Source organism: Trachemys scripta, chromosome 23, assembly GCF_013100865.1.
Source record: "Trachemys scripta elegans isolate TJP31775 chromosome 23, CAS_Tse_1.0, whole genome shotgun sequence".
NCBI classification, from domain to species: domain Eukaryota; kingdom Metazoa; phylum Chordata; order Testudines; family Emydidae; genus Trachemys; species Trachemys scripta.
Window position 1 is genome coordinate 3,240,646 of NC_048320.1, and position 11,522 is coordinate 3,252,167.

The following is an 11,522-nucleotide window of genomic DNA, read 5'->3' on the forward strand; positions in this document are numbered from 1 at the left end:
AAAAATTGCTATTTTATAAGCACAAAGCTGGTTTATCACTTTCAAGCCTCCCTAATGCAGAAGAAGTGATGAAATTCACAAATGACTATGTGACAAGTCATTGTTAGCACTGACACACATGCCTGATATGAACATCAGCTCAGTGTGTTCTGTTAACTGCAGTATCCTGTTGACTGCATAGGGAGTGTGTGACGGGTTAGACCCCCCACCCGGGATGCCACCTGATGTGCTGGGATTTCACTGAGCCCGCCTCCTCCACTAGCCTGGGCTCCCTCACCCTGTTTTGCTGAATCAGGCTTTCCTGATAGAGTGCCACACACACACAGGGACACACCAGCCGTAGAATCTCACAGAGTCTGACCTTGATGCAATTAATGGCCCTGCAAACTTCCATCAACACGACTCCAACAGTTGACTTTCCCACTCCAAACTGGTTAGCAACCGATTGATAACAGTCTGGAGTAGCCAGCTTCCATCCTGCAATCGCCATGCGCTTTTCCAGTGACAGGGCAGCTCTCATTCGCGTGTCCTTGCACTGCAGGGCTGGGGCGAGCTCATCACACAGTCCCATGAATGTGGCTTTCCTCATGTGAAAGTTCTGCAGCCCCTGCTCATCATCCCAGAGTGCATGATGATGTGATCCCACCACTCAGTGCTTGTTTCCTGAGCCCAGAAGCGGCGTTCCACTGTGGTCAGCTCCTCTGTGAATGCCACAAGCAATCTCGTGTCATAGCTAGTATGCATGGCGAGATCAATGTCGCACTCCTCTTGCCTTTGTAGTTTAAGAAATAACTCCACTGCCACTTGTGACGTGTTGGTCAGTGCGAGCAGCATATTGGTCAGCAGTTCGGGATCCATTCCTGCAGCCCAAAAGAGGCAGGGCAGGGCGCGCAGTGCACAAATGGTTGAAAGATGGCGCCAAATGCAGACGGAAGCACAGGGATTGCTGGGACGCGAAGCAATGCATCACGGGTCATTGGGATAGGACCCAGGAAGCCGTGCGACCCCTCTGCCTTCCCACAAGTCTTAGTGGCAAAAGAGAAAGAGGTGCTCTGTGGGATAGCTGCCCAGTGTGCACCGCTCCAAATAGCGCTGCAAGTGTGAACACACTATTGCGCAGGCAGCTGACAGTGTGAACACACAACTGCGGTTTTCCTTCGGCGCTCTCTGAGCAGCGCTGTAACTGCCGGCGCTGTAACTTTGCAAGTGTAGACGTGCCCTTAGTCTTTTGACCTCCGACCATCACACTTAATGGCCACTTGCTTTGAAATTAGCATTTTCTGTTAAAGTCCTTAAATCCTTCATTAGCATTTCACAAGATTTCTTTGATGGATTATTTAGTTACAGGGATATACACAATGGAAATGTTTGCCATTACATTATAACAGGAGCAGATCAATGAAAACAATGCAAATAATGTCCTATTAGTTTTCATGAAGTTTAAACACCCAATACACTACACATCTAACCATTACTTTGATTTATACACCTCTACCCCGATATAACGCAACCCGATGTAACACAAATTCTGATATAACGCGGTAAAGCAGTGCTCCGGGGGGGCGGGGCTGCACACTCTGGCAGATCAAAGCAAGTTCGATATAACGCGGTTTCACCTATAACGTGGTAAGATTTTTTGGCTCCCGAGGACAGCGTTATATCGAGGTAGAGGTGTACTAATGCATAAGTGAATTGACCTGATGACACATTAGCATGACCTGGTCTGCCAGCATCACAACTTCATTAAGACTTAAAATTCTTAGCCTTTTTCATCTGATTTTTCCACCATCAGCATCTGTTTCCTTTAAAAAAAATTAAAGTCACGTCAGTGGGGGTGCAGGATGTCAGTCTGACAGCACTGCAGAAGGGAGAGCCCTCAAGCCACAGGAGAGGCACAGCATGTGTACTATCAGAGCAAGCATTTATTGCATCAGGATGCCGCAGCCCTGAGCAAGGCAACATTTAGGAGTAGGAAGGGGTTTAATCCTTACTGAAGGCCTTTTTCTCCTGGCAATCACTGCAGCATATAACCACTCACCCACTAGTCAATAGTGCTAATTAGCGTTAGCTATGATGGTCTGTGAAATGCAGACACTGGTCTACTAAGGACTGGATTGAGAATGTTCAAGCATTAAAGGGAGAGAGCCATGACAGTGCAACATCAGGATTTGTTCCTTCCCCCCAGATACTGAACGCTTTCATTGCGCACTTCCTGAAGGTAGAGTTCTACGTTCTTAGTCATGACCCCAAGCAGAAGGATGCTCTCAGATGATAACACCCCCAATTGGGAAGCTGCTGCTCAGAGTATCCCTTTTGTCACATTTTAAGATACAGAAATTAATTATTAATGCGATAATCTGCGTATAGATTTGACATTCTGAGTAGTGCCACCTTGCTAGTGGCTGATGGGAGGTTCCAGGTTCCCCTACTACAGCAAGTTCAAGTCCAGGGACCCAGTAACCCATAGCCAAGATCTGTTCCTTCAGACTCCTTGTTGCAGTTTCCCTGTGCCTCTTCATACCACAGCCTTCCTTAGCCTTCCCCCTTCTCGGCTCTCCCACATCCTCTCTAGACTCTCCCTTCTCCCAGGGTCCTCCCCTGGAATCCCCTGCCAAAAATCCCAAGCTAAAAGTATAAACTCAAACCAATGTTCAAATCCTGCCCTTTTATCTGGGCTTAACACTGACGGCTGCTTCACGTCCAGTGCTGCTTTGTCTCTCTTGGCTACTTGTCCGCCTCATCTTCTCAAACACTGGGCTTCCTCCTCCCAACCGCCTCTCTCCCTGCAGCCCCCTTCTGCTCTCAACTTCCTTTTTAGAGTCCTCAGTCAACCCTGACTCTCTCCAGATGCAGAACTGGTATGTTACCTGGCAGTTTAGGCTCACACGAGCCTGTTTTGGTACCCAGGTGGGGTGCACATCCCATCACACATTACCTTAACATATTTTATATATCTATAAAAAGGAGTTAAGTGATGTGTGTGTGTGTGTATAAACACACACATCACTTAACACCATTCCCCCCCCCCCAATTAACTTTTACCTTGCTTGGAAACCCTGGTGTTTTCCTCTTGGTTTGGGAGGGTTGTTTTTTCACATCTTTGTGTTGCACAAAATGTTGTGTAATCCTTGCAGGCAGTTGGAAGTTGGAGTGAGTGCAAGTCTCTTGTGATGATAGGAAACCGCTTTGCACTTTGCTGTCCTGGTGTGGTGTTTTGAGAGTTGGTTCTGATAGCTATCTGTCACTCATTGGCTTCTGTTCCTTCTGTGTCCTGCTGATCACATCTCAGCACAGGACATAGTTCAACATCCTTCATGTCTGATTTTTTTTGTCTTGCTCACAGTGCAGTTCTGGTGAAATATCTGCCTCTCTATTGCAACATGGTACCAGCAAGGATTTAGCTGTTCAAGATATGTAGCTTGCTTCCTGTCAGGAGTAAGGCCCTGCAGCTGTGCCTGCTCAGTACTCCTGACACCCTAATGAGCTGTCTAGGCTGCCTGATGGACCTCCCTGCCTGACGGGCTGAGGAAGCCACCAGGTCGGTTCGTAAGCTCAGCAGTAGCTCGCTGGCTGCTCAACACAGATGCCCAGACTCTCTGCCTCCTTGTGCTCATCTCATGCCAAGCCCTGTTCCTGCTCTTCTCCTCCACAGCTCCAGCCCAGATCCTGCCCTGCACTCAGCCCCGGGGTGCTGGCATAATTTGTATAGTGGGGATGCTGAGAGCCATTGAACCAAACTGTAAACCTTGTATTTGTATGTTGGAAACCACTAGCTAGGGCGTGCGGCAGCCCTCCTAGTTCCAGTACCTATGACCAGCCTTGTTCCCAAACTGTCCTAGCCTTGCTCATGCCTCAGAACCAGCCCTGCTCCTGCCTACCCTGATTCCTGATAATCCGGTTCTAATCCTCGGCCCTGATTCCTGCTCTGCCTGGTGTTCGAACTCTGAGTCCGGTTCTGACCGTCAGCCCTGCTTCCTGGCGCTGGCCCTGTCTTGGCCCCGGCTCTGGCATTCTGACTCCTCCTCTAACCACTAGGCCTGATGGCCTACAACCCAGTCTCCTGACACTTCCAACTGCACGATTTGTCCTGAGGAAATAGTATGATTCTGGTCATTGGTTGGTTGTAGTTCTGGGTTGTCTTTAACTCCTCAGTTGTGTTGTCTCTCTTCCTTTTTGTCTGCTACTGCTGCAGGTAGTCAGAATTCTGGGGCTATAGGCACTAAAGTACATATCAAGGGTACGTCTACACTTACCGGAGGGTCCGGCGGCAGGCAATCGATGTTCTGGGATCGATTTATTGCGTCTGGTTTAGACGCGATAAATCGATCCCGGATCGATCCCGGAAGTGCTCGCCGTCGTCGCTGGTACTCCAGCTCGGCGAGAGGAGTACGCGGCATCGAGGGGGGAACCTCCCAGCCGCGTCTGGACCCGTGGTAAGTTCGGACTAAGGTACTTCGAATTCAGCTACGTTATTAACGTAGCTGAATTTGCGTACCTTAGTCCGAAGTGGGGGCTTAGTGGGGACCAGGCCCAAGTGTTGTACCGGGCTGCTCTGAAGCCTTCTGTGGGAGTGTTTCTCCATTCAGGAATGGCTTGCTATATAATTTCTTTGCCTTTTGCAGCTCTGTTTAATAGAGCGTTAGCAATGTTCACGGCTGATTCAGCTTTGCCATTTGACTGGCTGGGTGTGGTGGGGTTGTGATGGGACTGAATTCCCATTGCTAGGTCAAGTGTACAAATTCACTGCAAGTAAACTGGGGTCGGTTGCCTGAAACTACACAGCTTGGAATACCAAGCCAGCTGAAATGCTTCATTGCTTTGTCTACAATGGTCACTGCAATAGTGTCCAACACTTCGTCTAGTTCCCAGCGGTCTGAATAGTTTGTGTGGTTTGCGGTGAAAAGGTCCATTCCACTTTGCTCCAAGATCTATTGGGGATGCGGTGTATTTTCATTGTCTCTTTGTGCAGCATGGTCTGCTTTTCCCTACATGTATCACAGCTGCTCACCAGGTCATGTCTGGCCAATATGCAGCATCTCTGGTTTTCCTGCTGCAGGCTTCTATTCCAGAATGGCTCCGATGTATTCCTGAGAGAACTTCTGCTCTCAGCAATCAGGGTGTTGTGATTCAACTGCCTTTATATATGATGCTATCTTGGACACCCAGCTCGTCTGCATAGTTCCAGTATTTTTGGGAGGCAGGTGCGACTTCTCCCCTGGTGTCTGGCCATCCTAACGGAAGGATGGATGCGAGCTCTTGTATATCTTTATCCACAGTTTGTTCTTATAGTCTTCCTAGCCCTTGCCTGGCAATTGGCACATAACTTGATTGATGCCTAGTATGTCCTCCTGTGTTTTCTGTATTTCTGTGAGGTTGAGAATCTTATTCTGTTGCTGTCTTCCTGCTGCAGGGCTGCTCTGGGTAAGAAGTTGGCTATGTGTTTATCCGTCCCTTCCTCGTAGTGTACATCTTTGCACTGAAGGTGGTTTTTTGGCTGCTAGTAGTGGTTTTTTTTTTAAAATTTCTCTAGTGGTTTATGGTCACTTTCTACTTGACTGGCTTCCCATCCTTGAACACTCTGTTCAAACTTTTCACTTGCACACGCTGTTGTAGGACATTCCTTTTCAATATGGGCATATCTCTGTTTTGCTGACCTTGATGCAAAAGCTACTGGCTGTCCCTTTTGTAGGAGTAATGCCCCAAGCCCCGTCTTAGTGGCATCACATTATATAGTTGTCTCTTCATTCACTATTCTTGGGGGAATTCTGTGACACTGCACACAAGCAGAATTCATGTCCCCTGCAGTTTTCTTTGCTTCCCTGCAGAAAAATGCCTTTCTGATGGGGGAGCCACAAGAGCGGTCACATGCCCCTCCCCAGGAGCCTGGGCACGTCATTTCAGGCACCCAAAGCAGCTGGCGGAGAGGTAAATCACTGGGGGTGGTGGGGCTGGGGACACCCCTGCTGGTGGCTCCTACCCTGCGCTGAGCTCAGCTGCTAATCCCAGCTGGGCTGGGGGCAGGGAAGGATGGGGGTTCCTCTTCCCCTGCAAGGAGAGGCTGGGGCTGACTCACCCCCAGAAACCTCACCCAGCTGCAGGAAGTTCCACATCCCTGCTCCCGCTTCCTATCCCCATTACTCCTCAGTCGCAGGGGGAGGGGTCACTGTACAGGGAGCTGCTCCCTCATCCGCCCACCCCACCCCCGTGCATCTGGGACCTCCCCATACCCAGACCCCACCCCGCACTCAGAACGCTTCCACTGAGCCCCCTGTACCCAACCCCCTTCACTGAGCTGCTTGCACTTGAACCCCCCCTTGCTGAGCCTCACCCCCTGCATCCAGAGTCTCCCTGCAGCCAGACCCCCCTGCCAACCCCACCCCCTTCACCCAGTTCATCCCACACTGAGCCCCCTCCACTCAAACCCCCACCCTGACGAGCCCCACTCCTCTGCACCTGGACCATCCCAACGGGATTCCTGTCCTACTGAGCCCCAACAAACTGCGCCCAAATCCCCACCCCATCAAGCCCGAGTCCCCCAGCACCCAGACCCTCCCTACTGAGCCCCAACCACCTTCATCTGGACCCCTCTGCAGAGTCCCATTCCCCTTGCATCCAGAACCCCCCAACAAGCCCCTGTTCATCCAGATCCCCCCTGCACCCAAACCCCTCACAAGCCACCCACACCCAGATCACCCCACACAGAATTCTCTTACCCCACACCTGGATCCCCCCACACTAAGCCCCTCCACACTTGGATCCTGCCGTGCTCAGCCTGCCTGCCCCACACCTGGATCAGGCTGGGTGTGTGTGCAAGACTCTGTCCCTCTCGCTTGCTATATTGGTACACCTGGCCTGGAGGGGCAGGGCCCCAGCGTGTTTCTGGGGCAGACTCGGCCCTTGCGCTGTGTCAGGGTCAGGTGCAGCCTCCCCACCGAGTCTGTATCCCAGCAGCCTGGGGATGGGGACTGCAGGATAGCCTGTGCTCCCCACTGTCATGCTGGAGCCTCCACATTTATTTATTGACAAATAATATATACAGAATTTCAAACTATTGTGCACAGAATTTTTATTTTTTGAGCACAGAATTCCCTCAGGAGTAATTCACATCATAGTATTTCAGAGTGGGACAGTTAGTCACTAGCTCTGTGATACATGTTACGGCTATATAATGTTGAAGTGACCATATCCGTACTGTAGATTTGTCCAATATCTTTCTATTTCTGTGTTGTTTGTTCTAACTGAAATCTTAGCTTGTGTACTTTCCTTGGTATTCTGATTGTAATTTACATTGTTCTAGTGGAATTATGATCATGCCATTGTATAATTTTAACCTGGCTTTGCTTGATTGCAATTTCATTTTTTTCTCTCGCGTAACGCTGAGGAAGTCTTTGTATTCCAGCAGAGTCACTGATGCCTCACTGTCTATTTTGCATTCAACTTCCTATTTGTTTTGTGTGCTGTTGTCTTGTCTTTGCACCTGGTGTAGGTCTGAGCTTTATAAACCATATTCACTGTTTTGCACATTGTTAATGTCATAGATATGCCAGACCTCATTCCGCCAAGTCATTGCTTGCTTCTTCGATATGGTACATTTTTCCTTTGTTTTTGTTGTCTGCAAATGTTGGGACTTTTTTTCTTTCCACAGTTATTGCATATGACTCTATATGTGTAACCCACACACCTCCGGGGTGTGGTGTCTGTCCCATCTAATGGCACTGAGACCACTTCGAGCGAGAGAGCGATAAAATGAGTCTGCTCTACAGCCATGCGCTAATAGGTCTGTGGCTTTTAGCTCATGCAGTAGAGGCTCATGCACTAAGTTCCAGAGACCCCAGGTTCGATCCCGCCTGCCGACAACTGGGGTCTGTTGGGGTTACATATGCAAGGTAGTTTCCATTATGTTTTTCTTCACTGTACCCACAGCTCTCCCACTGCATTTTGTTTATCTCCTCTGCATTGTATTTGTGCATTTGCTTTTGCACAATTGATGATGTATTTGTACTTGTGTTTTCACGCTTTCCCTATGTTACATGGTGAATTATCTGTGTGTCAGCTCCACTTATGCTCCACATTTGGATGCGAGTTTATTCAACATTTTTGAAGAGATGTATAAAACGCTTGGAAGAGTTAGTGTGTGGGCTTCCTAAGCAGTCTCCTTCGAGGTCCTGCATCTTTTGTCCCTATTACTAGTCTATCATGAATTATTCTTAAGAGTTGATAATTGAATGAGTCAGCCATTTTGTGCACGTTGGCAATACACTGATCTATTATTTCTCCAGATTTGTGATTGCAACTGTTGCGTATGATATTTTGTTGTGCATTGAAAATGCTTTTGGAGGACTACTGGGATTTTACATGCATCCTCCCAGTCTGCTGCTGACACGGCCAGATGCTGTTGGAGTATGTGGCAGCCTTTGCTAGTCGTGTGGCTGCTCTCTGTTGTCATTTTTATCTAGCCCCATTGCAACTGTGTAGTTTCCTGTTGTGGTCTAAAGAATATCAAATTGCTACATACATCCCGTTCATGTCCCTCTGCTCAGGGACAGGAATCTGGTGCTGTCTTGATTGTTTTCTTTTTGGGTCCTCCCCCCCATTCTGAGTTTTTAATTGCACATACCGAACTCACGTCTGATATGTTCAATGTTCAAACATAAAAAAGAGCAAGCCAAGACAGTGCAGCAATTGGGCTTTATTCCTTCCTGCCCACGTGCTGACCTCTCTCAAGCACGTCCTGACAGTAGAATTGCTAGACATTACCCTATACAAAACATAATATCAGACTCCCTACGGGGAAGCTATCTATCATAACAGAGCCCATAACAGAGATGCTGGACACCACAGACTCCAGCAGAAATCAATGAGCTACATGTGCCTGGCACCTTTGAAAAATCATATGCAAGATGTCTCAGGTTGGGCACCCAAGAGCAGTGGCCATTTTTGAAAGTATGGGCCTAACGCCATATCCCTGGCGGTGGGGATACAGGTGTGAATCAGAATTTTCCTACAGTTCCCTGTAAAGCCCTATTGTCTGAATCTGCCAGCTGTCCTGAATAGCTCTGTACTTCCAATTGCCCTCCAATAAGAGTGAGCGCTTTACAACCCCTGTGAAGCAGTAGTACTATCCCCACTCCACAAATGGGCACCGAGAGGTGTATTGACAGACCCAGTATCATCCCTGGAGCCTGCAGCCCAGCAAGGGGCAGAGTGCAGATCTCCTGCCTCCAGGTTTGTGGTTTCCCCGCTGCAGTTTGCATTTTGTTTCATCTGGCGAGGTCATGGTGGGGAACAACTATAAAAAGCCAACTGAAGACATGACCCCTGAGGAACTCTGACTCATACTGTATGTAGCCTGTTTGTAGCTTTGGTTCATTTCATCTCCACGGGGCTTTTGTACGGTCAGGGACACAAAGAAGGTCACTTTCTAGCAGAGGAGCCACTACTAACAGGAGGCCAAGGTAACGGGTATTCAAATGTTGATTTTGAAATTCATTTCAGTGCATACGGGGTAGAGCCCTTTGCTTCAAACTCTGCCCTCCCCTCTCCTCCCAACTTCAAATCCATCCACTGACTACACCAGTGGTGTTGCTTTCCATTCTCCCCTCATTGCACCCGAAACCGGAGGGGGAATCAGTGCAGGATGAGTGATGTTGCCAAGTCCTGAGTCCTAGCGGACAGTGCAGTCAGCACGAGCCATGCAGGCTCTGAGCTCGGGGACGGTACACAAGGAACTGCAAGGCAGCTGCGCTGAGTGAAAACAAAGATGAAAGTGGGGCCGGAGCTGCTCAGGGTTTGGAGAGTTTCTGTGGTGGAGGAGTCAGCCTGCACCTACAGACACACAGCAAAACCCGTCCCCTGAGAACCTGGTGCAGACGCCAAGGCTCCTGGATTAACCCATTCCCTGCCAACCAGCATTGTTTTCCCTTCTGATTTAAGTGAGATATTTTCCTAGCTTATACTCGGCAGCCCTGTCTCCTGCAGTAGTTGCCTGGTGAACACACTGGGCAAGATCCTATGCTGGGTCTGAGCAGGGCCGCCTGAGCAGGGGAGCAAGTGGGGCAACTTTTTTTTATGGAAGAGGTCCCTGAAATTGCTTTGCCCCAGGCCCCCTGAATCCTCTGGGCAGCCCTGGGTCTGAGTTGTGCCCACTGGAGCTGGGGATAGGGAGGCCCAAAGGGACTGCAAGTAAACTTTTACACTCCCTGAACTGGGGCAATCAGGCTCCCGGGGAAGTCTGCTGTCAGGAGGCTCTGAAGGGACATTCTGGCAGCTGGGGATCACTGGGGCTTAGGTACACCTTTCCAGTGCTAGGGAGGCTGGTATGAGGAGAGCAAAGGGGGATCCCCGCTAGGCAGGAGTAATCCTCACCTGCCCAGATCCACCAAGTTTGTGCAAACTTTGCAGTGATGGACTGGCATAAAGCAGCCTCTACCTGGACACTGTTTAATTCCCCACCTACTTGGCAGGGGTCTCTGGGGAGCTTGGAAAATGCAGGGCTATGCAATGGGAGCAGCAGGTAGCCACCCAGCCTGTGCCAGTCTTTGAAGAGAATTCAGTTTAACTGGAGCACTTCACATCTTTGGCAGCTTCCCAGGAGTCCAACAGCCACACTTAATTTGCACATAAATGTAGATCCCTTAACGTACCATCCTTCTATAGCTCCCTCTATCGGAGGGGTACAACCTGGCTGCGAGTATAGCCGGCCCATCCAGCTGGAGGAAGGTCGTCACCCCCATTTTACTGGTGGGGGACAGAGGCTTAGAGCGGCACAGTGACTTATGCTCTAGGAATTATTCTGGGGCAGTTCTCTGGTCTGTGTGACACAAGGGGTCAGACAAGATGGCCACAGTGGTCTCTGCTGGCCTTGGAGTCTTGGAATTATTCAAAGTCAGACAGCAAGTCAGTGACAGGCCGGAGAGTGGGACTCACGACTGCTGTCTGCCAGTCCTGTACCTTCACCATAAAGACAATCTTTCTTCAGGTGTGATATCAGCATTTTCGGTGACCAAGAACACACATTCCTTGTGCCTGTTTCAGTGTTTGATCATTTTTCTGTCTCTTGTAGTTCAGAGGGGTGGCCACAGGCCATGTTTTAGAACCCCAAAGCTGTCTTTGAGTCTGGGTGACACTTTGAAAGACCCTGATTCAACAGAATGTGTAAGCCACCAGCTGTCCAGTAAGATCAGTTTACAGTGTGGTACCCATCCACGCTGGCGCTCAGTTTCAGGCACTAGGGGATTTTTTGAGAAAGAAGGGGATGAAAGGAGGAAAACTTCCGCTGTCTTAGTTACAGATATGATTCTACAGTATTGTGCTAGATACGAGGATGTGTACCGGGAACCAGGGTTCAACTTGTGGCTACATGACAGTGTGGCTTCTTCCTTAGCGAAATGGCTTCAGTGTGGCTTTCCCACAGTAAGTCTCTCTCACCCAACAGCACTTAAATTCTAATCAAGCATTTACTCCTATCTTCTGCAAAGGGAGGGAGAGACTGTTGTCATCTTCAAATACTTGGGAGATACAGT